Raw genomic sequence first — 27,293 nt, 5'->3', positions numbered from 1 at the left:
CCCTATGGAGCTGCTGCACCCCACTCCATCCCAGCAGCACTGATTTCCCCATAGGAGCGTCATGGGAACCCTATTTCAAACATTTGAACATTTTTCAGTCCACAGCTGCTGCACATTCAGTGTAGGCAGAGCTTTTAGGAAACATTTTCCAACTAGCAAATACCTACTCTACAGTTTAATGTATTCATTGTACCTTCTGAAATTTTTGTCATTTGGACAAGCTATGTATTTTGAACAGAGTTAGGAACAGGACATCCTGCATCAAAACAAGGCAACACTTCAGTACCTTAAATTGCAAAGGAATTTATCACTTTGGACATGAAAAGCTTTTTTTGATTTTCTCCCCTCACTTGCCCTCAGAAATTGCTGAGCTGTTTTGACTGAAAATTCCCCAAATAGCTCAAATAGCAGATAACTGCATGGAAGGCTTGTAACTATAATTAGAAAAAAACTGAACTGGAAGTTAGAATTTGGCAAAGTTATAGCAAATTACAACCAACTGGAAAGGGTCAAAGCAACTGGAAGAATATAGGTGGTGCTCCTTGCCACACCTATAATACATGCAGCTTATTTTTCTTAAGCTAAATTCATCCATTGACAAATTTATGAGCTGCTGAGTGTTGTGTCTGGGCTTCAGAACACTTTGAATTAATACAGGAAAACCTCTTTTACACTGAGCATGAGACTTGTTTGAAATGCTGGCTATAACGCATTTTCCAAAAATTGTTTAAAACAATATAGCCCTATAAACACTGGCTAACCATGCCTGTACTTGCCTCTCTCCCTTTTATGAAAAGTGTCTCAAATAGTTTGCTAGTATAACGTTACAGTACATATGATGTTCAGAGGTAAAAGAAATTAGATTATATTTTTTGACAATTAGATCATATTTTTTTCTCCATTGGAAAAAACCTCTGGGAGTAGAAGCGTGAAACTTCAGATTTTCTGAGAGTTACTTTTGCTCTGATGATTCACTGCAGTCACAGAACCAGAAGTCTGGAAATTAATGCTTCCAGTCTCTTTCATTTTCCTCTTATCCCTGGGTGCCATGACTCTCTACTTCCCTTTCTTCTCCAGCCCGTGGATCCTTCTGTCCTGCATTGCCTCTTGTATAGCTCCCTTTTTTGTGAATTAGGATAGCTTGAATGTTGATAGACTGATCATTCATATCTTCCATAAAAAAAGGAGATAATTCTTGATGTTCAACCAACTGGTACAAATGAATAGTGCCCACTCTTACTGAAGGGAAGTATGTGTGTACAGGTTGGTCACAGCTGTGTTTCATAACTCTTTAAGCAGAAGGGCACATATCTCTTTAAAATTGGCACACATTCATCTTATTCTACCTCTACCTGCTTCACACTCCTTCAAAACCTGACCATAACCCAGTTTGTTGTCTGTTGCAGTCTGGTACAGGGCCACAAATACAAAGAGATATTCTGTTGTACCATGAACTAATTTAGGCAGAAAAATATCCATATACTGGTGCATAGGTGGTAGGCCAGCACTTTTCTAGGTCTGATTTCTTTGGGAATGAAACTTGTCTGCAAACAATGTGCCCAAATTTTGCATTCTCCCAGCTGACTATGTTCACATTGTTTTCAAAAGCACCCTTACTCCACTAATGGTGTCCAAAATCTGACCTATTATATCTAAAGGACTGAGAGCTGTAAACAGAGAAAAGGAATGGTAGGAGACTGCTAAAGTTAAAGGCTAATGAAAGCAATGTGAGAGGGTGTTATGGCCTTCCACAAACACTGAGCAACTGAAGAGGCAATGGAAGGGATTAGTTGTGCAGCAGAGCAGTTTCGCCTGAGGTATGCCAGATGTCTGAACTGCCGTGGAGGACAAAGAACAACATTCAGAACTCACTGGGTTATTGAGAGTATCCTTCAGACTTTGCTGCCTCCCACACTACTTTGTGGAGAGAGGAGTAAATAGGATGGCTTTTTCGCTTAATGTCATCCTCAGTATAAGCCCAAACCAAAGTGTATTATTATTGGTATTATTATCCAAGACTAAAATCTTTCCTCTAGGAAATATTGAAATGCTTATTTTTTCTGACAAGGAATGCTGTTAATTACTGTGGCAGGACCATACTGCTTTGGTGCACTGATTTAGGTATGAAAATATTAATATCTCCTAAAGTCTTGACTTTGGTGGTCTCAATGTTTTTTCTGTCCTCATCAAATGTGGCAAATTATATTTTGATAACAATTTTAGGAGTATGTTACACGGGAATAGTACTGTACCAGAGATTCAAGCAAGGTCTCCTGAAAACTTGCTTGAATGGCATGGCTGATGTAAGTGAGTGAAAAATTGGCACTACTGACTAGTGGAAACAGCAGTACTTTCACAGATGAAATGGATTTAGCTGACAATCACTGCTTTAAACTATTTCCCCTTTTTTGGTTAACAGACATAAAATTGCTACTGTATTTCGTTCATAGTAGGTTATTTTACAAAACAAATGCCAAAAAAGCAAATACAGAAACAGAAGATGGGCTTGGCCTTTTAGTTGTCATTCAAACCCTTAAAATGGGCTGTTCCTGTTGCACTACAGGAAAAAGTTTTAATGTGCTTTTATGATATAAAGCAGAAAAACGCAGGTGCGACTTTAATCTGTCCATAAAAGGAAAACTATCTCTGCGTTCAACAGGAAGCATTTGTAATAAATTGAGTGATGTGCAGAAGAATTTTTATTTGTATCTTAGGAATGCATAACTAGAAACATTATGAGCAATTCCTTGACAGTTCCTATTCTCCTTAGAAAATATGCTAACAATTTGTACAGTCTCTTTGTAATATCTTCCTGGATGCTTCAAACAGAAATACATGCAGAACCAAATATTTGTTCTGTTGTGTTGCTCATGCAGACTGTTTCAGTATCATAATATTATTAATTAGTTTTATGTGAATTCTATTTTAAGCACAACATTTTTGGAACATTTGCTCAGAGGTTTAAAAACTATTAAAAGTTTGCAAGTGAATATCAGTGTGTATTCCCAGCATGGAAATGGCTTCCTTTTAGAAATTATTCTCTACTATCTCAAACCATTACAGCTCCATTAAGAACAAAATTAAAATTAAAAAATTAACATACTCTGCATCTTCCGTAACAAAGAACATGCAGATATTCATGTGTGCATAAGTTTGGAAACTCTGTAGGATTCCAAACTTTCTCTTAAAAATCTCTTTCCCTTGCTTACAGAACAACTCACCTGAAAACTCATATCATTCCCCCATCAGAAGAACAGAGATTGAGTGAGCACTGATTTAATTGGGAACAAGCCCATTAACATCAGTAAAAATTAACAATCTGACGTTTCTTCTAATCATGGAGAACATTTCTCTGTAGTGCTAAGCTAGTCTGATTTTTGTTCAGTTTCAGTAATCAATACAAAAAGACATTTTATTTTATTTGTTCAAATAAATCGTACTCAGAGAAAGGGTTCTGCAGAAGTTAACACTGTTTAGAGCCATGTCCTTAAAAGTACAAATCATGCTGCACCTGGTGTTACCTCCCTTGATTCTTTAAGGATTGGTTAGAAATGAGCTATGGTCTCTTTTCTTTGTGGGAAGGTAATTTCTGCCTTTCCACTCTACTGTCTTTTCTTGGGACCTCTTCTACTATCATTCCTACTGTATTGAAAATATTTTTTCTGGCTGATTACCGAAGATATTTCTAGATTTCTTGCCCAAGGACATGTTAGTTAAAGAAATGATTGGTTGGCTTTTTAAAATTTCTCCTTCTTATGTAATAGAGTCTAGAATATAATAGAAATCATGCTATGTTAGTTTTCCCTCTGAAATCCCTTTCTCACTACTTCAAGCTAGTTTACTGTATACCCTATCTTTTCATGTCAGTAAAAAAGAAAAAAAGGAATGTAACAGATTGACCCCAGCTAGATGCCATGTGCCCACCAAACCCAATGACTTCTCTCATCATCTGCATAGGGGAGAAAAAATACAGCAAGAGCCTTGTGGGGTGAGATAAGGACATTTAGAGATCACTCACCAGTTATTGTCACAGGCAAAACTAGTTCAACTAGGGGAAGATGAATTTAATTTATTGTCAATCAAACAAGAGTAGAGTAATGAGATAAAAAAGCCAACATTTAAACACTTTCCTTCCACACCTTACCTCCTCTCCTCCCTTCTTCCTGGGCACAACTTCAATCATAATTTCTATAACTCCTCCCCTGCAGTGGCACAGATGGACAGAGAATGGCAGCTGAGGTCAGTTCCTTACTCACTCTTCCTCCTCCCTCTGCTCCAGTGTGGGGTGCCTCCCATGGAAGACAATCTTCCATGAACTTCTTAACATGAGTCCTTGCCTGAAGCCTAACATGAAGCTGTAGTTCCTGATGAACTGCTCTGGTGTGGGTCCCTCTCCTGTAGTGCAGTCCTTCAGGAACTGACTGCTCCAGCATGGATCTCCCACAGGGGTCATGAGCCCTGCCAGAAATTCTGCTGCAGCATAAACTCCTCTCCTAACAGATTCACAGTTTCTTCCACATGCCTGTTCCAGCAGGTTCCCCTTCTTAAATGCTTTCCCCGAGGCACTAGCACCATTTCTGATGGGCTCAGCAGCAGTTGGCATTGGCTCTATGTGTCGTAGGGGAAGTTTCTAGCAGCTTCTCACAGAAGCCACCCCTGCAGCCCTCCCACTACCAAATCCTTGCAATGCAAACCTAATATAGGCAATTAAAGTAACCATGAAATGCACCCATCTCTCTGCTCCTCACAATAGCCCACACCAAAAGGAAGTGTGATCACTCCAGAGAAAGCCACCAGAAAGAAGCAGGTGGCAGGGCTGTAACAGTAGTTCCATCAATCATTCTTTTTTTACACAGTCTAGTTCAACGAATATGACAATTTAGGGCCAGTCATTTAATAACTTTGGCTGCTGCATATCTCTTCTGGATGAAGAAAATGATCATGGGAAAAATCTTAATAGACAACTGCATTGACAGAATAACTTTGGGAAGATGTAATGACCGAAGATGTGAGGAACAGAACTTTAATTTCTTTTCAGGCGGAAAAGTCTGAAAAAGTGTAAGAGCAATACATTGATGGATTTGTGTAAAATTCTAGGAGAGTATGTGTACACATATGTCTTGGAATGTAAGGTAGCTAGGACATGAGAAAATAATTAAAATAGCAGGAGGAAGGAAAGTTTAGCTATAAAATCAAGGAAAGCAAATGAAAGCATGTAAACTCTGAATAGAATAACTAAAAACACAAGGGGCAGAGTAATCGTAGGTATCTTCACTCTGATTAGAGTCTAAATACCTCTGGATTGGTGGGAAAATTGATGCAGAAAAAAGGACATGGGTATGTGCATCTATTATAGTCTTCTCTCGATTTCTTTTCAGATTCCTGTGAAGGGTCTTCCTCTGCCTATTTGTCTCTATGTTTCTACATCCTTGAAGAGTTAAAATCCCAAGGTGAAGGGTTGAGTGTGTGGAGCTCTAAGAGAAAGTGCATTTCCTCTTTGTTACACAATCTATGAGCAGAATGGAACCTTGGCCCTCTCAAATAGGGAATCCATGTTTCAGTCTGGAACTACCCAGAAACTCTCTAGCTGAATGAGAAATAGATGGTTTTTTAGGATTATGAGACAGTCTGAAGTCATGGATGCCATTTCCCATTGAAAACCCAGGATATTCTGGGAAAAGGCATGTGTCCAGTAAACTTTCTCTGAAGGGCTTGAAAATTGGAGCTGTTCTCCAAGTGTATGTTCAGAGGCCCCTGCCAAAATCCTGTATCTGGATTTTGTTCAAACTTTGCAGGCTCCAATGATCCTCTGAGTCAGTAAAGTATATTCCAGCACAGAAGACTGAGTAATGTCTCTATCATGAAATTTCTGCCATGGATGTCTGTGTAGATCTGCAACTGACCCAGTTATGAAGTGACATATTTGCACTTGAACAGAATAATTGCTTGCTGTTTGTTTCCAATATTGCCTGGCGTCCACTTTCTTATATATTGTCTTTTTTTCTAGAGGCAAGTAATTTCCTCATTTTTTGCCTAACCACATCATTCATGTAGTTGGGAAAGTTTTCCCTATTTATGTGGTAAAGAAATCTCTTGCTTTCCTTTATCATTGGGAGCTTCTTTCTGGGTGCATTGAACAGAAAAGTGTTGCTATTTAGAAACAAGTTTGTTGGAAAAACACAGGATCACTACTTCAGAAATATCTGAAATCTAAGTATTGCAGGATATTTTTGTCACTAGAATATGCTGAACATGTAGGAATATAAGGTTCCCGCATTAATTTTTGCATTTTTATTAAAAATTCTCGTTTTCATAATAAAATTTTGAAATGTCATGCATAACGCTAAGCATAGATCACTCTTCAGTCTACATGCTGCTCTGGAAAATCTGCTACTGGCAGCTTATATAAATGTAGGAACTTCATAAGGGCAGACTTAAGGTTTCTGCTTCATTGTCTGCAGATTTGCTGTAGCCTATTACAAGAAGAGACTGAACTTTTTTTCCTGTTGAAGACCTTGCCTTTTTGTTGTTGCTTTCCAAAGCCGGATGTTATACAGTCTCACAGTCTTATGGTTAAGTCTTCATTTTTGTAGACACATATTTATAGAACAAGTAGGGTAACATACCACATCAGGAGAACAACCTTTCTTGCTGCTGTCACAAATGCCACAATATAGTGTAACACCTAGTTTTGAAAACAAATCTCTTAATGACAGGAAGAATAACTCAATGTAGCACAGAAGTTGCATGATCTTTGGACTTTTTGTGGTATGTCACAATTACAGAATATGTTGCCAAGGAAGCTCCATCGTGGCTTGCAAGCTTCTAAATTATTCGTTGTGTTTCAGGCCTTAAAGTATAATTCTGCTCATGCTTCAGATAAAGACAGTCTTATTTAGGACATTAAAAGTACACAGAGTTCAGCTAGAACTTTGCATCTCCATTTTTTCATGTAAACTTATCAAGCCTTAATCCATATCATATATAGATGAAATGAGCAAATAGGTTGCATTGTAATCTGATCTAAATAATAGATGTAGCTGAGGAAAAAGAAAATGAGGCCTATTAAGTAATCTTAATGTTAATACTGTTGTATACAGCTCTGTCTGACACAGCTGGGAAATGTTCACAAAGTGTTATTATTGCCAAGGGCTGAGTATTCCTTTAGTGATAAATTGAACATCAGTTCTTGTTTTTCAGTTCTTTGTTAAGTCTCTTAGGCTGTTCTGCCTCTAAATGTTTGATCATACAAGGAAAATATTGCAAAGGCATTCAAGTAACAATAGAAATAAGAGACTTGCCTTCTCAGGAGGGACAAGTGGCAAAGCAATGTGCAGACAGCCACACTGACACTAAAGTGCCATCATGGTAGGTGTCATATCAAACCCATCTAATTAGGATACATCAATCTAATAAACAAAAGTCACTCATATAAATCTAATTCTAAATCAGTAGCAATTCTAGAAGTCCCTTCAGTGGTAACAGTCATACACTGAGGTGAACTGTAGCTTATATTCTATGTCTTGCTTTCACACATAAGCCTTCTGAAAAACTGGAGAGAACCTGGGGGTGTAATGGCATCTTTATAATATTTCTCAACTGATGGAGGCAAAGAAGTGTAAAGCCAAACTGCTCTTACTTTGTTAGCTAATTCTTTCTCTAGGGATGTCCATACTTGGGAGAAAGGCAATTGAGCTTCTTCAGGCAAAAGGTTAGAATTTGACACTCCTTGCTGTTCAAAAATAAGAAGTAAAAATAAAAGAGAGAAAATAAGATTTATTATGTTTTGAATCTGCTACTGGGTGTATTATTGCCGTGTTGTTTTTCCTTTCCGATCAAAGTCTAACAGATTTTTTTATTTTTGTGTGGCTCACCACAAAAAGTAATACTCTTTATTTTCTTTGCTGAAATGGAACACAAAAATGAATCATTTTTAGAAACTTTGTGGTTAAAAATAGATATGCCCCAACCTTTTTTCTCTTCACAGTATGTGAAATCTGGTCAAAGTGTAATATTTTTGCCTACTGTTACCTAGATTAAATTTCCCAGGGCAGACAGAAAGTTGGAAGCCAGAAAAGGAGTATCCTCCTGCTGTTTCATAAACAATGTCACACCTAGCTGGGAAAGACAGAGCTTTATAGGAATTCTGCTTTTAATGGTGTGTCCTTATTTCCCCTGTTTTTGCTTTCAGTACTGTTACTGGAAAGTTGCATGGGCTATTATAGTGACCATAGTATAACACACATACCTTTGCAGTGTGTACACATAACAATATGGTTAAACAAAACACCATGAGGAGGGAGGAAAAATTAAGATGAGGAAAAAAAGAAAAGGGGGAAGCTATCTTTGGAAAAAAATCAAGCAGCTGTCCCTAAAAACAACATTGCCTTGATTCAGGAAAAATCAATGTAGGTTTCTGTCTCTAACCTCTCTCTTTCAAAGTACTAACCAAAGCTGCAGTTTCTGATTTTTAGATCAGTTGCATGACTGTTTTGACTAGGTCAGAAGGTAGCTTGAAAAGAGGAGTTGGGATTCACTCCATCATTTGTGTTGATGCCCAAAGAATTTGTCTAACTCCAGAAATATCTTCCAGGGAAACAGCCTGTCATCCAAAACGGACATTTCTTTTGTGCACAGTGACATTAGAGGTGTGGTAGGAAACTATCTTCACATCTATCCCATGTTGACTTGTTCCTGAATGAAAACATCTAGTGTACATTGCTAACACCACTGTATTAACAGCTGGCATTTCCTTATGTCTAAAAAGAAATTTCTTGTTATTCTCTGAATAACAGCTAGCATATTCAGTTCTTAATGTAGTCAAACTATCAACAAAGATGTGATAAAATTAAGGACTGTGATTGATTTCTGAAACAAATATTTTATGAATTTACTGAATATGAGTTATTAATCCCCTCGCCATATCTAACTGATGAACAGATTACAAAACCCAGAGGACTCTTGTGAATAAAATTTTCCAGTGGAAAAAAATCCAACAAAGTACTATCATAACTAATCCTCATTTGAGTTGCAGCCTTTAGTTTAGAAACGAGATAACAGACATTTACGGTAAACCTGCTAAAACCTTAGATAATCCACTATGTATTAATCCTCACTGCTTAATAAGAATCTGAGTTCTAATATGACTTTTTAAATTTCTGTTTCAAGTAACTGATAGATTTTGCATCTTTATTAAATATATTTAAACCTAAAGAACCTCCAGTCACAATTTTATTCCAATACAGATAATCACACTCTGTGTGCAGGTACCTCTTTGATAGGTATCACAGTATTGGTCTCAGTCTCTCTCCAGTCTTTTTTTATATTTTCCCTGTCTTTTAATTCTCTTATAACTTTATTTTTTATTTTAGGGGTGGGGGTTTGTGGGAGAAGAAGAAGAAAGAGGGAAAGCAAGCCTTGGTAATTCATCTAGGTTCATGCCCATACATATTCCAGAAATTCGTAGAGCCATAGATCCTGATTTTAGGTATTTGAATTTTTAAATACACAAATGTAAACCTGAAGACTCTGCAGATGCCTCTCAAACAGCCAGAATAATAAACCGCATAAAATCCAGGATCAGGAGACTTTTAGGATCATAATGTCACATTTTTAGAGCTTTCTATCCCATGAAAGCTTATGAAAGAATCCAGGACTTGCAAGGCAGTAAGGCAGTATGCAATCATTCTCAGCTCTTTATTCTCTGATTTAGACAAGCTCATCATAAGGTACAATGGCTGTAACCAAAGAGCTCACCTTTTTATCCTGGTTAAAACATGCACATGGACCAAGGAGAAATAGGCTCAAGGAGTTAATTCAGTTTGTTCAAAAAGGATCAACTGTGCATTTCTAAATTCCGATGAACATGTAAACTCTGAGCTATTTACCTGAGTGAGAGGGATGATGGTAGTGCTGCATTAAATAAAAGCTGGTCAGTTTTTAATATCTTAAACTGGAGTTTTAGCCATTGTGCTTATGTTAATTTATTGCATGTAGGCTATAAATTAAAACATAAAACATCTTATGTCTGGTCTGTAAAACTTTGATATCAGTGACGAACATCATAGGGAAAAATTTCAGAGTTTAATATAAACTTTGTTTGTTTATTTTGTTTGGATGCGGATAGTACCTGTCAGAGAAGCAGAATAAATGGTGTCGATCATGGCACCTTTTTCAACATATTGCTAGAAGCAAAATGCTTAACTCAAAGCAGTTTTTAACTGATTCAGACCTTGACTTCACAAGACCTGCTCTAATGAAAAATTAATCACCTGCTGGTATGACCACTTTACAGCAGGGAAGCTGATTTGTGAAATTCAAGCAATGGCTGTCTCCTTGTGCTTTGGCTGAATTCTTGTTTCCCCAGTAAAGACAGAAGTTCTGTCATTTTCCAGGAAGGAGTACATTAGGTAGCTCTACTTCTTGTCATTCAAACAATCCTGGGATGTGTTCTACTAAGCATTAAGTTGCATGTGGCTGAGATTCAGTCCAAAGCTTTTGCTAGTGTTTCATTTAGCCATGCCCATTCTATTCCTCCACCATACAAACAGGAGCACATCTTATTTCTAAGTTACTACAGCTGGGCAGCCTCATCCTGACTGCAATAGGCCCTTTTGAATGTGTGAGGGGAACAAGATACAAGATCCTTCTTGACTCATTAACCATATGGCAAAATGGCATCATTTTAAGATACATTCTGCAGGTTCCTGCTAACCCGGAACTGCATTCAACTGAATAAACTCTTTTTGCTACTATTCTGTAACAGATGTTGTTTAATGCAACTGCAGGACAGCACAGCTGTTCTACATTTGATTAAAAACTTTTTCCAGAAAGTCACAGAAAGTCTTGTACTGAGCTAAATTCCAGTCTTAATAAACAAGTTAAATAAAACCTCTTAGAAGCTCCTTCATATCTTGATGCACTCTCACTTGTCTCCAAGTATTTCCCTCGTCACGCTCCTTTCAATGCAAAACAATAAAAAATTATGTTCATATTTATTAGGGCTGCCAGCAATTGGAATTGTTCAACGGTCACTGAATGCACATTAGCTGTGAACTTTGAGGTAGCAGCACCTGAAAAAAAAAATTTTTTTTTTTTTGCAGTTATTTCTGATTGAGAAATTTGACGTATGAAAAATTCACTGCTGGGAAACATTACTGCGGCTCAGCTGTTCTGCTTGTTTTCACAGTCTTAATCTGCAGTAAACGTGAAAGATTTTAGTAGAAGAGAAGTAAATAACCGCATGTTTATGATTCAGTGTCATGTGGACAAATGGTGTGGGGATTGCTGCCATGCTTTATCTGCTCCAGGGTGGTTTTTTGTGTTTCAAAACACTGAGATAACAAGTCTTCCAATGTTCTGGCCAATAATCTCTTATTTTTGCACAGAAGAATAATTGCACAATAAAGTTTTTGTCATTCGCACTTCACTGATTTATGTAAACTGACTTAGAATATTTCCTTCTTTCACAAACCAAGTTGCTGCTAAGTATCTCTGTATCAGAGATGATAGCCTTGATAACGTTTGCTTAGCTGAATGAGATATTTCCTTGAAAAAAAACCGCTTGTCTCTAGACCTGATGCAAATTTGAATGTTCACTGAGCAGAAAATGTCAACATTTTATTGCTTGATTTCAATTCTTATCAAATCAAGTAAGTGAAATAAAATTTTTATTCTTGTTTGCAATGAAACATTTCAAAATACATATGCAAAACTAACCACAGCTTGTGGTGTTTTTTATTTTTAAATTGAAATTACCTATCCCCGTATTGACAAAGGTAAATGTTTTGATCTGGTGTGTTGAATTAACTAGAAATATTTCTTTTCATTTTCACACTGAAATGTGATTTTTTTGGAGGTGTAAATGATCTCCCAGGTATGCAAATTACTTCTCAAGAATGGAAGCATTACCATTCTACACTCTGTGGTGGCTTCCTAGACCTAGAAATTTTCCATGAAGCATTAAAGCACTTAGTTGAATAACTGCATTGTATTATGTAAGACTTGGTCAGAGCCATGTTTCATATGTGTGAATTAGATGTGTGAGCCTGGATTCTCAGGAAATACTGTGTACTGCAGTTAGCCTTATTTTTAGAGTTTCTCTTCTTATTTTGATCCTTTTTCTGTGCTTGCTTAGTATTTTATTTTCTGTAAATTCAAACCTATTTTCAAAGTGTCTCCCTCCCTCTTCCTTTCTTTCTTCCCTCCTTCTCTTTCCTCTTTCTCTCTTTCTTCTGTCCTTCCCTCACCATGTGTAACTTCAGTATTGATGGGGAATATAACCATTTGGCTGCCTTTCTTGCTAAACGTATGGGTTGTAAAGCTCTCACTGACTCTGGTTTTCTGTAATAATATATCATGACGATTTTTTCGACATTTACTGGTACCATGGCATTGTCTGCTAACCTGTTGTTGGGGTTTAACCCCAGCCAGCAGCTAAGTACCACACAACCACTCCCCCACCAATGGGATCAGGGAGACAATTAGAAAGGTAAAAAGTGGAAAACCCGTGGGTTGAGGTAAGGACAGTTTGATAGGAAGGGCAAAAACCATGCACACAGGCTAAGAAAAACAAAGAATTCATTCACCGCTTCCTATGGCCAGGCAGGTGTTCATCCCTGGGAGAGCAGGGCCCCATCATCTGTAATGGTGGCTTGTGAAACACCATCACTCCAAGTATCCCCCATTCCTCCTTCCCCCTCCACTTTATATAATGAGCATGATGTCATATGGTCTGGAATATCTCTTTGGTCAACTGGGATCACCTGTCTGGGCTGTGTCTCCTCTCAGTCTCCCAGCTTCCTCACCAACATTGCCATAGGAAAAGCCTTGGCTCTGTGTAAGCCCTGTTCAACAATAACAACTCTATTATCAACTCTGTGTTCATCAGAAATCCAAAACCCAGCCCTGTACCAGCCACTGTCCACCCCAGCCAAAACCAGCACACCTGTCCAGATACTCTCTTCACTCCATACCCCAGCACACTTCATTGCAACTGCTCAGCGCTGCCGCCTGTTAGCGTGGGGGGAGCATGGAAGAAATAGCACAGAGTCTTTCCCCAGATCTTGAGACACCCTTCTACCAGTCTGTAGCTCTCTGACTCAGTTGCCCACAGCCTTGGGCCCAGATTTCACAGTACCCTCTAGTTAATTTACTGATCTTCTACACTACATTTCTTCCTGCAATCATGATGGTTGTGTATAATGTGATACTAAGAATTAATAAAATATTGCCTGCTGCCTAGACTTACAGTCACAGTATTAATGGGCAAAACTGCAATAACCATTAGATTTATTAGATTCTGCCATGCACATTTGTAATATGGAAACAAAAATTTGGAATATAAAAACCACACAGATGCAGAAAATTTTACAACATCTATTTGAGGCAGTTTAGAATTACTGCTAAAATATTCCAACATGTGGAAAAAGACAGATTGTCTAATTTCAAACAACACTTATGAATAAAGTCATAAAAACTTGGTTATATGGACTGTAGGAAATCTTAGCCGTGGTCCCCCAAGGGCTTGTCACAACAGAAACGTGATTAAATCTGACCAGGAGCTTCTGTGTGACTGTATTAGACAACTAAGCAACCAAGGTCCATCAAATGAAGAATTAGTTCTGTGAAAAAATTATGGTTTTAAAAGACCATCAGCTGTGTGGCATGTCAAAGAAATATTATTATTTTACAGCAAAACAATCCAGTGGATAGACTTCTATGCTGAAGCACACAGCCATAAACCTGATGCTCCAAGGATTAAACCTTTTTTTACCATTAATTCTTGGATAAGTAATGCCACATTAGGCTATTTCCTCTGTTTCTCTGGTTGAAATGAGACAGTGGGTATTTTTCTTGCTGATTTCAAATATTCTAATTAGTTAGTAAATCTGCCATCTCATGTGTATGCCACTGAAAGAAAGAGTACAGTGATGAGTGTTTGTAGAAGCTGCCTAGTAAACAAGCTTTAAAACACAAAGCATTATCCAGCTATTGATGCCAAAGGAGAACTTGAGCAAAAGTCAAAGCTCAATTCAGCTCTCACTGAAGAAGGAAATGCTCTTTCAGACTGCTGGTTTAAAAATCAACAGGAGAATTTATCTGAGCTTTGTTTTTCTTATTATTAAGTCAAGATACTAAAAATATCAGAGCACTGTCACAAATAGAGCTGGACAGTCTATTTTTAAGGAAAATTTATTTAACAAAACCTTTGGACATTGTGACTGACCCTTTAAGTTCAGTGACCACTCTGCTGCCTTTGGCACGATCTCAGGAAGAGAGGGAGGGCTTAGCAGATAGAGAATGTCTGGAGCTCCCAGAAATACTCTTTCAGATCTAGTGATTGGTAAAAGAGAAAGAAATGAGCAGGGCTATTTTAAGACTCTACTTGGGGCAATCTGAAAGCAAAAACTGAAAAACTGATGGAAAAAGCAGTGGAAAGAAAACTTTGAGGTGGAGAAATGTGTTACACAAGGAAGGCACTGGAGAAAACTTGCTAAAAGTTTGACAAGTAGGTGAAACCTGAGGAATAGAAACTTCCAATGATGATAGCCAATGTTTTCAGTGGGTGACATGTAAAATGGGAAACTGGAATAAAAGCACAAACGGATGGTAGGCTGCAAGAGCCTAAAAAGCGTTTTCCTAGGAAGGGCTCCACAGGTCCTCGGTGTGGCTTTGTGTACTTGCAACTGTGCGCTGACAACAAGGGTAGTGCTCACACAGGACTGTCGTGTCATGCTTTTCCTGGTGATCTGGCCTCATAGCCAGCCTTCTGTCAGGAGGTGTCCTCAGCCTGTAGCAGCTAAGCAGGACAAGGATCCTGCTTGCGGGCTGCCTTTGGGATCGTGGCTGCTGCCTGACACTGTGCCTGGCCCAGGGCAGAGCACGACTGTGCTCCCAGCAGCCATCCTCACACAGCCTTTGCAGCACACCTGCTGATGGGGATGGCGGTCCTGGAGGGCCTGGAGCTGCTCTGAAGGAGCAGGGCAGCCCCTGTTGTCACCCATGGTCTGTACTGTGTCTCTGCAGGCTGAATGCGAGCTGGGCTTTTGTGTGTGTTGTGAAATGTTAAAAGCATATTTGAGTGTCCCAAGAGGGGCTCGCTGATGGGTCTCCATCACCTCAGAGACTGCTGTTTGTTACCGTGTGTGTTGGAACTGCACTGGCACAGGCTTTGTAGCTGCTCCTTGGCTTGGGAATGACAGGTTGGCTGTGCTCAGATGTTGAGCAGTTCTTGTGAATATGTGCGAAAAACACCTCCTTCCTGTGAACTGCCTTCTGGACAAACCCTAGCTCATCTGCTCTTATAGACAACATATACCATGGCATTTCACATAGATGTTTCCAGAGAAGAAAAACAAAAGGTTTATGTGCTTCATAAAGATATAAAATAGGGTATTTTTTGTAATGACTATGAGTAGGTGATTTTCTTGAAAGACACATATTGGCAGTTTATGTCACATTTTGTACTACACTTTCAGACCAGATTAAAAAAATATAAAAGTCCAGTCTCTCTGTGAGAATTCGGGGCATAAAGCTTGATTAATGAGTTCTTTAAACTCTGAGATCATATTTTAAGGAAAAAAAACCAAAACAAACTAACAACAAAAAAACAAACCCAAACAAGCAAAAAAAGGGCACCAAAAAGAAAACAACAAAGAAAAACAACTCTAGAAGACTGTCAGGGGGAGAATATGTATTTAATTTGTATAATACTTGTTTTCATGTACACAGGACACTGTATTTCTTTTACTCAAAAGAGACAGAGAGGAGAAAACCAAGTTCATCATGAAACTTGAAAGGAAAGGCTGCTCCAGAAAAAATATTGGTTCTGAAAAATAATAGAGTTGTCATAATGCTGACACATTCTTAATAAATTTTAATGTGGTGATATTTCAGACTATAGAGAGATTGGTCTGCAAGTTGTTGGGCCCTGCATCTGAATATCTTCTGGAATGAAGGGCAGAAGAGGTAAAAGAGCAACGTAGGCCTCTGCCTACTGTCTGTTCTCTGAGCTGTCTACTTCATAGAGAAGCAGATAAGGAATGCTTGCCAGTCCTGCTCTGCTGAGTTTATAATCTCTGTCAGGAGAACCTAATAGGCTGCTGGGGAAACAGCTACGTTTGTCAGGCATAGTCTGATATCCAGCTGTGTCTGATCAAGCCTTTAGAATGCTGTGCACTGTTTTCACATCTGAAAATCTTTTCACATACTTAAATTCTCTCACTTTGTCACTTTTTCTAATGGAGACAGACTGTGGTTTGTGAGAGGTTCTCACAGATCTCTCAAAATCTGAAATCATGTTAGATTCCAAATCCTATTTTGTTTGGATTGTTCATCCTATTTGTTTGTTCATAAAATGAACAATGTAATCGGTAATTTTGTATAGTTCGGATAGCTCATTGTTCAAATAATAATTAAAAAACCCTCACTGCAGAAAGTTCTATAGAACAGGAAGGAAAATATTTGTAATTTGAAATTTGGAGTTTTCTATCACATCAAGAGAATTGCTGTCCTTCAGCATTTTCACCTTGGAAATACCTGGGGCATGTATGTCAGTCACTCAGCCAGGGCCAAACATCATGAGCCTGATGCTGACCTCTTCCTTTCTCTCAATGAGGGGCTGACCTTTTATCACAGCCTTCTCTGCTGGGTAACCTTATACTACTCTTTAGCATCATGGCCCATGACCCTCCAAGCCTGGGAGTAAAGTTCTAGTCATGGTTTTAGAAATCCCAGTGCTTTTTTATCATCACCTTTGCTATCTTCCAGTGTCTTCATTTTCAATCTGAAAGTAACTGCCCTCGGAATCCAGTGCCAGCTTCTAGGACCTCCAAACTTCTTGTCTTTTACAGTATATAAATGCTAAACATACCGAACATGTACTTTCTCTGTAAGAACATTATTTCAGATGACTGTCTGGCAAAGAAAATGTTTCTGGATTGGAAAAAACAGACTAGCTTGCAAATGTTGCCAAAAGTACTGAATCTTTCTTGAGGGCAGACACTTTGGATACTTCAGCTGGCAGAAAATCACTGAGGGCTATTTTTTAAAATATAAAGTTTTGTCCCTTTGAAAAATGCTCTGTTCTTTAGAAGAAATTAAAGTGTATTCACACAATACTGGAACCCAGCCACCTGACACTACTAAAGTAGGAATAGTTCTTTTAAATCAAAATTGGACTTTGCATTTTAATGCTACTAATAAAATGGACTGAAGGAAACCCTTGTAATTGAGTAAGAGTTTATTTTTAGGTAACCTATTAACTGAAAACATAATTTCATATACATAGGAAACACATTTTGCCCCTAATGTGTATGTTTATGTCTGGGCAGGCTTGGATTTGACTACTGGTGACGGATGAATTATCAGTTCTGCACTCATAGCAAGCCACACTCATATTGCACTGGAAGCGTAATGATGAACTGCTGAAATGCTGAACCCAGACTCTTAGACATAAACCCAGAAAAAATAGATATCTGTCTGTGTTGTGGGCACCAATTCTGTAGGCATTCTCTGAATTGCTTTTGGAATGTGGCATCCTTGCTGGTTGCTCTCTTTGGACTTTTAGAAATGTTTTTCAATGAATTATATAAAAATCTGCCCTTTCTCCCTTTTGTTCCATATTTTTGTTCATGTATTTCCTTTCATTACACACCTCTGTGAGGAAAGTTCAAATAGTCTGGGGGAGAGAAGTATTATAGGCTGTTGCATTTGTGGACAGGAACAGTAAGGATCATGTTGAATACTGTCTGCCTGGTTCTGTCGAGCTGACCTATAAATTATCATTACACAACTGCGTAACATGAGCTATAAAAATAAGTATTGAGAAATGAATAGGTCAGAGAATGAGAGTGAGTTCATTCTGTTGTGATTTCAAAACCACAATAGTTTCCCCCTTTCCTCTTCTCCCCACAGAAGCAGAAATGAAATTATGTCATTTTACCTAGGTTCGTCTGTCAGTTTTTCCATAATTCATTTGTAGATTCAAGAGTTCAAGCAGTTCAAGGGTAGCTTAGCCTCTTTATTCTTAACTGGTTCTGTCATCTTTCTTTTTCTAATTTATTGAAAACCTGATATTTTTTTAAATTGGATTTTTCAAAATTGATCTTGTTTTGTAGATCCCTTTGAAAGACCTTACGTTGAGAACTTTCCAGACAATAGTCTAACTACACAGAAGTTACAGTATATAGATATTAACATCAGAGCTGCTCTATTGGTATGAACTCCGTTTTGCACAGTCTGGATGGACTCTACTCAGAAAGTGATTTTGTTTTTGGAACTCACCCTTAACTTTCTAGCAACAAAAGGTGATAATGAAAAACGTCTCTTGTACATTTCTGTTGCTTAAAATATGAAAACAAGAAAAGATTAATGATTTAACAAATGGAAATCCAAAGATTCTTAAATGCTTAAATCCATAGGACTATGAAATAGTGTCTTCTAGAAACCAAAACAGGTGAAGTCCCTCAGACACACTCAGAGCACTGAAAATATATCATATGCAAGTCACTGTAGCTTTTGAAGATAATTTAGTGACATAAAACATTCTTCTGTGATATCCAGATGCAGAGAAAGCAGGACAGTGCAGTAATAGAGGCTGGTAGGCTGCCATCCACATGGAATGGCATGGCTCAGGGAGCACAGCCCTTGGAGCAACACAATTGGGTAATACTTGACCTGTGTGGATGCAGCTGTAGTGATTCTGCTTTTCAAGCCTCCTCATATGGCAGCAGTTTAGAAATTGAAGTGTACAGCTGAAGATGGGAGATTGAAGATGAGGAGACGGGAGGTTAAAGCCCTTATTTTGGAATATGTAGCACTGCAGGAAGCAAGCTAAGAGGAGAGGAAGAAGTATCACTGCCCAGAAAAGTTATTCTGAACCAGAAGGAATTTAGACTATTAAAACCACAGTTTAAAAGCAGTCTGATATTTAAGTGTCCTTTTACATTAGGTCCTGCTGGTTATTCAATGATTTCTTTCCAAAATCTGGTGACTACCTGGAAATACAAATGTCAGTACCAAAGAGAGGCCCATCTCAGTGCATCTCCAAGTAACAAGACAGTTTAGTTACACCAAGTCACCATCTAGTCTTGAAATGCTTGCTTCTCTTCTTGTGAACTGTTTTATAAAACCATACTCATGTCATAAACTTGCTCCAACAGAAATTCAGCATTTTACTGTTACCACTGAGTGCCATAAAACCTGAGATAGAGAATTTTCTCTGGATTACTCTATGTCCTCATGATTCCAGCCTGCACAGCGTGGGCACCAGGCTTGAATAGGATTGTCTGTGCCAAATGTTCCAGGTCAGGCACACTCCTATCAGTTATGGAGATGGAACTGAGGTCCCTGCTCTGTGTGCAGAGATAGCTGGCTCTTCCCAGGTCACATCAGCCACAGAGAAGCCACCTGAGTGATCAGGTCAGCTAGGGCTCAAATGGAAGATCCTGTGGCTGCTGTGACAATGTCCTTAACTGGCTGAGCTTTCACATGAAACGTGGAGGGATTGATTACCCTAAGACTGATGCCAAGAAACTCAGTGATACTTCTTAGGCACTTTTTCAGTAGTGGACAGGCAGAGATTGGCTCCTTCAGAGTGCAATTACAGGAATAACTCTCTGATGCTTTTGCTCTGACTCATTCTTAAAAGCAGTCTATCAGTCTCCATTGACTGTTTTGTGAGCCTGGCAATATGCATACCCCCAAAAAATCCCTCTGCTGAATGACTAAGGGGAAAGGTTCCTAACTGGCACTGTGAATCATATGGCTGTGGCCAAGCATCTTTTAGCTATTGAAGCACCTAAGGTGGATATGTCTTAAGCCAGTCTCTGATAAAATCAGGAATAAAACCAAAGAATCTAAGTTCACAGATTTTTTTTTCCTTATAACCATTGGAAAGCACATTTTACTTTTCTACCTCTAGGTATTTTCTGTGATTTAAACTTCCTTCTGAAACTCAGACACAAAGGTATTTGCAGTATATGACTTTCAGATATACAAGGATTTTCTGATATAAATGTGGAACCAAAGAGGGTTTGTAATTTTTAAATTTATTTAACTGTAAGGAGCACATTTGCAATAATTGAAGATTTGGGTCAGTGAAAAACTTTTTTCCATAAAAGATACTCGGACACCTTAAATCATACCAGAGGGAGCACATATGCAATTCTGGGAGCTGTGCCAAGGACTCTGCCTTTGGCTTGTCCTTTGAAGAGTCCCTTCAAAGGGGAGGGACTCCAGAATGTTTAGAAATGGAGGACACTTGAATGTTTAGAAAGATTTTACATGATACAGCGTCCTCTGATTTCCTTTGTCACTTTTAAAGATTTATCTCTTTGTGTTCAGATTTTCTAGAGTGACTAGTGTATGCAGTCCCTTCCTGGTCTTCATTAAATTGAGGAATGGCAGTTTGATCAGGAAATATTAGCTCTCCAGAGAATAAATAGAAGAACAATTCTTCAGAATGCTTATATTTTTAATCTACTTCCTTTTCCCAGGCCTTATCTTCCTTTGACAAGGCTTGTGATTCCAGCCTCGAGAGCTTCTGGATTGTTGCCTATCATTTTCTTACGGGAGTAGTTGTTGTGAACCTCCTGCTTTATCTCTCAGTGCCTCGATGTCTCCTCAGCTTTTTCCAGTAAAACATGCTAGTTCTTAACTTTAGTGAAAAGCCAGATGAAATTATCCAAGTGCCACATGTAGTAAATTGTGGCCCATTTTTCCCTTGTGGAATACCACACTCATTGTTTCTGGCAGATAATGCTCAAGTTTTCTGTACCAGGTTTCCTGTCCCTGGCAGTGTTTATGCATGCCCTTTATATGTCTGGATATTTTTCAGTTCAACAATCACCTACTGTTGTAATTGGTGTTACTCAATGTGGAACTGTTATTTTTTAAATAGGTATAAGTCTTATAAAAATTACTAGTAATGTGCTATAACAAGGTCAAAATGAGAAAGGAATATCCTGCTATTGCTCCTCTAGAGAAAACGAATAAAGATTAATCTATTGTGCAAATACTTTTGTATGCTGCTACATTTAACCATTAGGAGGTTTGTTCCTCTTCCTACCCTATGCATATTGCAAGCTTGTGTCTAATCCAACCTCCCTACTAAACTTATGGTTTCCTCCTTAGATTTTAAAATTGTTTTATATTTTCTCGTGAATTCCAAAGGGCTACTTGCCTGCATATTCATATGTGTCTGTCTAATAAGAGACAGGGATGGTTTGATCTGTGTAAAGTTTCACCACATACTCTTATCCCTCTGCATCTGAGGGTCTCACTCCAAATACTAATGGTCTCCAAAGGAAGTAAAACAGTGATAATACATGTTCCAGCAGAGCACAACGGGTGCTAGATGCAATTAAAAAAAAAAATTAACATAGTATTCTGGAAAGCAGGATTGATTCCTTGCATATTTTCCAATGACACTGTGTAATTCCTGCTTAAGCAAACAGGACACGAGACAAGCCCATATCTGAATAACTAGAAAGAAAATGGTCAACTATCTGAAAGAAATCCTAGATATGATCTAGACTAAGAAGTAATTCCTAGCGGACATGAACTTAATAAATAACTATCTAAGTAACAATAAATATCTAGACTACTTTTTTAGTAAAGGTAAAAGATAGTTTAGATATAATTTTATGACACACCTCCTCACTTAACCTTTTGATTTCATATAATTTATCTAGCATGAATTTCAGTGTGGTAGAAGGATATGTATTGAGATTTTTAGTCCCAGTCAGCCACGTATAACGGGACATCTTGCATGTGATAGGATTATTGTCATAAATGTGTTTCAACTACATTTGAAAAAAAATTAAACTGTGGAGCTGAATTTTTGCAGTCCCTGATATATATCTTATATTACTTATATATCTGTACTAGCAACTTTAAAAGTTGCTAAGGAAAGTTCTACAACTGGAAATGAATTAAAACCCTAGCAACAAAAATAGTATCTGGATTTATGGGGAACAGAACTGTAACACTGAGTCTTAGAGGAGTTGGAGACTGTTTGTTTCTCGGAATCTGAGTATGTAAGATCTATACCTAGGTACATGCTCAGCAATGTGCCTATATTTTCTTTTAACGGTTTTAAACATTTCTGTGGTCTAGATTTAACTTCTGGTGAAGCTGATGTTACTTAAATAAGATCCATAGCCTCAGGTAGTGAACAGAATTTGTGATAGTTCACTGACGGTAACTGAAGAGGTGGAGTACTTAGGGGTATAAAAAGGAAACCTTACCTAAGACATGAGATCTGATCTGGATATGAAGATATAAAGTCATTTCTGTAAAGTAACCTGGTCATTTCTGTGATTGTCTTTACAAATATTAACCTCTGGAACAGAGTAGTTCCCATCTAAGTTGGGCAGATGTTCTCCTCCCTTGTGAGTTCTCCCACTTCTACCCCAATCTGGCTAATTTGCTTGCCTTATAAATAAAGTTACATATGTATTCTAAAATCCTGTTTTGACTTAAAATTCATGCATTCCAATAAGTTACGTGAAGAATCTTTCAGTAAGTTATTTATTTTCATAAGTTGGATGTGCAGTCTGTATTGGATTTGGAAAACTGCTATTCCTTTGAAGTGTTAAGGCACTCTGAGGAGTGTTGGTAGGTGCTGTCTGTCTGTACACAGTGCATTCCAGAATGTTGCAGCAGTGTATAAGAACAGCAGCTCACAAGGGCTGCAAAGTGCACAGACCTACAGCTAAAGGGGGAGAAAACTTGAATTGCTCTAGTAGTTTGAATGGGTAAAGTAACTTTTCAGATCTGTTTCAGCAAAGTTTTAAAACTACTTCTTGATTTAAAGCATATGAATGCCTTGCTGAAATTGGGAGATTATGGCTGAGAGAGAAATTCAGAACAAATTTAAGGGATTTGTCAGACTGGTGCTTTGAGGTAGGCTGTTCTAATGGAGCTCCAGAATGTGCAACTGAATGCTTTTCCACTTTCAATTTGCTAAGATTTCTACCGTAAATGCTGAAAACCACCTAAAGTGCATAAGCACTTTTGAAAATGTATACAAAATTTCCAAAGGGAAAAAAAATCATAACTGTGAGAAAAAATTAAGCTCAGAAATCTTGAGTTTCCAGTCAAATAAAAAAGGTTGACTGCTTCAGTGGTTGTAAATACTTTATCTAAAATTGACTTCAAATCCATGTTTGCTCTTGACAGGATTTGTAAAAATGCTTCTATTTTGTATTTGCAATGTGTCTTCTTGATTTGTGTCACTAATGTTTTAAAAATTGTGTTGGAAAAGGTATATAAGCTTGAAGAATTATCTGGGTAATCAGTTGATACTAATTCCCATTTAATAATAATATCCTGTTGTTCCTGTTTATTACACATGTCCTGTCATAAAAGGGCACCTCTCTTTGGGTTTATATGCACAAATTTGACACAACCTTCCTCTGGTGTGAATAGATATTACAGAAAAAGCACACTCTCAGGTCTGTTTGTATGCACTTCAGTTTAGAACAGTCATCCCCAGTTTGGGGTTTTTTTTAGTCATTACTGTAGGCAGAATCATTTCTAAATCAAGATACCATATATCACTTTTCACCAGAACAGCTTTCTCTCATAGCTTGTCCTATTAGCACGGGTATTTTTGGACCCAAATTGCAAATGTGTCTGATCTTTTCTTTGTGTATTGATCACCTCTTGCTCCATCACTCCCATCCCTTTTATTAATAAGGTAAAATAACTACTTGAAAGTCATCTTTCATCTCTCTCATCATTGGATTCATCAGCTAAAATGGAAGAGATGCCTGGGGAAAAAAAATTAGTCTTTCTCCAGTTAATTAAGGATGCACTTTCTATAATTAATACAAATTATCATTTAAATAACGTTTAGGAAAGGAAACAAGGAAAATTTCTTGGCTATGAATATCAGAGTTCTGCCAATACACTTTAGGAGGTCAAATGACCTGACAACATGCCTGAACCCTCATATGGTAAAATAATAAAAAGGAGCAAGTATTCCTGTATAGCATTCCAATTTTACTCTGCTGAGAGATTTCTCAAAGAGAAATATGGTGTGAGGGAGGAAGTAAAAATGTAAGGAGACAACAATTAAATTATTTTATTTGTGTCTTCCAAAATGAACAGCTGTAATATGTTAATGCATATTTTCCTCTATTGCATTCTTTCTCAACATAGATAAGTTTCTGACTAATGGAAGGCTGATTAAAAAGATTTTTTGTTGTCTGCTTTTCCTTGCTTATGGTCATGGCCATTCTATGAAGCGATGACATATTGTAAAACCCATTGATTAAAAAAAAAGTCATCCTTATTTTGTTTTGAAAATATTCTGCATAAAGACACCATTAGCATTTTTCAGACCTTCACAACAGGCCTCATTTGGTAAAGTCAGTGCAAGTCTTTCCACTGACATCAGTGGGCAGTGGATCAGGGCTCATTTATGTCCTACTTCTAGCTGTGTTTTCTCCATTCTTTTATTCTACAGTGTTTTCATGATGAGATTTGTTGCAGTTGATACAGGTAATTCTTGCATTTTTTTGTAATTCTGCACAAGTGGCAAGTATTGTTTTTATAATCATCTTTTAATGCAGTGAGTTTTCCCAGTTAATTAACAATCCCATAGAAAGAAAAAAACAGAAGGAACTGTATTTGCAGGGAGAGGATATAGATCAGCAGGATAACTGTGTAGGAACAGTTTTGGCTAAAGATCACCAAATCCCAGAAACTTCTAATATAAAAGCTGCCATGGGACTTCAAGGTTACACTTTAAATTTTTGTGTGCAGAAAGCTGCTGCTGTGCTGTCAGGGCTCTCCCCATCCACCATATTTGACTTAATATTAAGTCTAATAGGCACTGTTTTATTTTACTTTTGCCAAACTCTAAAAAAACCCTCTTTTTCCTAGAGATATTTGATACATAGTAAAGCACACTTACCTCAGTGTGAGTGCTCTGCCCTTTTGATAAATGATATGGCCTGTAGCTGGCCAAACCTACTCATCCTAATTATCTATTCTGGAGTAATTTTGGATTTAAGGAAGGAAGAGCATGTTGACTGCCAATTTCTGCAATGGAGGATGGTCATATTTTTCCTTTGGAGGGTAACTCTGGAGAAGAGGGAAAGGAAGCACAAAGAGCTAGAGCAAGATACAAGAGAGTTGCAGCATCTGGGGCAGATTAGCCTAACATCTCTCTCAGTTTTGCAAAAATCTTGATAATTCAGTTATTAGAAGAGCCTCAGGAATGACAGAAGGAGGAACTGAGACAGGGACTTGCAGCTTCTCTCACAACAGTGGTGGGAGAGTGGTAAACAAAGGTCAGTATGGTTCATCCAGTCTTCCTGTTATAAACAACTTATTTTTTCACACTTCAGTGTTCCTGTGCATCACATTTTGATTGCCTCTAAAAAAGGAAAAAAATACCTTCCCCCCATCAATTCCCCATCAGAATACAGTAATGAAATGCCCAGCTGCAGATACAGCAAAATTCATTCCAGTTCTATTCGGTTATTGTCTGTCTCATCTTTAGCAGATGGCTGGACGATGATGTCTGAAGTAATAAAAATATTAAAAACAAAAACTGCCAGCTGAATTGGAAAACTGACTAATTTCTATTTTTATAATGTGGTACATGAAGCCATTACTTCTCAGGCCAGTAATGGCCATATTCAACAACAGCTATGTGAGAACACTTAGTGGAAAGAAGCAGTACTGGGTTTCTCCCTTTCTCCCTTTTTATGCCTTCACTTCTGGGAAGAAATGACACCTTACATACATATAAAATGTATTCATTTATTTATTTGTTTGTTTTCTTGTTTGTGTGTGTGTATGTGTGTGTGTGTGTGTGTGTTTCCATGTTGTTAAGTAGAAGTGTCAGCTGTAACATACTGGTAGCAGCGAGACAGAATATTTCTGAGGTTTGCTTTGGAACCGCTTTCACAAAGCCACGTATATTGTGTGGCCAGAACTGCATGTCACCTCCATCCTCAGAATGAGTGAGATGTCTTTGGAGCAGTCAGCAACATGGAGTTGCTGTTGAAAGATTGTGGCCTACATTTGCATTTCAGGTTATCCCCTTGCTGCCTAGTATGTATTGGCTTTTTTAGCTGTGGTAATATAATGTAATATAATATAATGTAATATCATGTAATACAATGTAATGTAATGTAATGTAATGTAATATAATATAATATAATGTAATATAATATAATATAATGCAAAATTAATCAGGCAGACTTTTTTCTCATACAGGGTCTACGTTCTGAATTATACAAAAATAGAGGCTAAACTAGTCACGCACTGAGAGGTGACAGAAAGTGATGAGAAAATGATGCTGTCAGAATATTTGCTGGATAATAGTCTTAATTTTCTTTGCAATGGATAGATCTCTGAACGACAGAAGACCATTTGGCACTAATTCTTTCACTCATGTGAGCAATATTTCACTCCTGGAGAGAGAGATTTTAGCACTCTATCATTGAGATGCATTGTTGTATTGGGAACTTCTGTGAATTTTTAACCTAATCAAAGCATAAACTTTTGAAAGGAGAGGTGATTTTCAGAGCTCTGGCTTACTAGCCCATTGATTGAAGTACAGTAGAGGATTCTGATTTTTCAGGAATTACTACGCATCCTTCTTAGACTCCACAGTGACAATTGATATCTGAGATAATCCCATTGTCAATATTTTGACATCTAGAACATCCAAACAGTTTAGCAGTTGTTACATACGTTCTAGCAGTAATATTCTCAGTTAAATGTCTGTCCTAAGATGATATTGAGATTTGGGTGTTTGCTTTTTTAACTAGAGAGAGTCACTGGCTTACAAAAGCAGTTTTGTTTTCTTTGTGGAAATCACATAAAGAATCCTACATCTGGCATCTCAGATCTTGTTTTTAATTAGCATAAGATACATTATTAAAGAGAACAGCCTGTTCATCTGTTTCATCTTTCAATTTCAAATTGTGTTCAACGAGGAGGTATGAAGAAATGTGAAATATTGTCCTTTTGTAATGTGCTTGGCTCTTAAAATTTGTAGTGTAATAATTAGTGCTAGGTTATTTCAACTTCTGTGGCCAGGAAATCAATTTGTGTATTGTTCTGATGATAGAAGATGCTTTTTTGCACATCTTAACACTTACATTTTGGGGGGAAAACCTTTTCCTGAGTGTTTGGGATAAAACAGAATTTTAATTTATTCTTTTTTTAGCTAGGACTATGCACACCTTTATTGGTTTATGTTCAGACCTACCTACTGAATAAGATTTGGTCTCCCCTTGCCATCCACTGTAACCTGACAACATATC

This window comes from Sturnus vulgaris, chromosome 6, assembly GCF_052056855.1.
Source record: "Sturnus vulgaris isolate bStuVul1 chromosome 6, bStuVul1.hap1, whole genome shotgun sequence".
NCBI lineage: Eukaryota > Metazoa > Chordata > Aves > Passeriformes > Sturnidae > Sturnus > Sturnus vulgaris.
The sequence above is the reverse complement of the archived record's forward strand: the minus strand, read 5'-3'. Positions refer to the sequence as shown.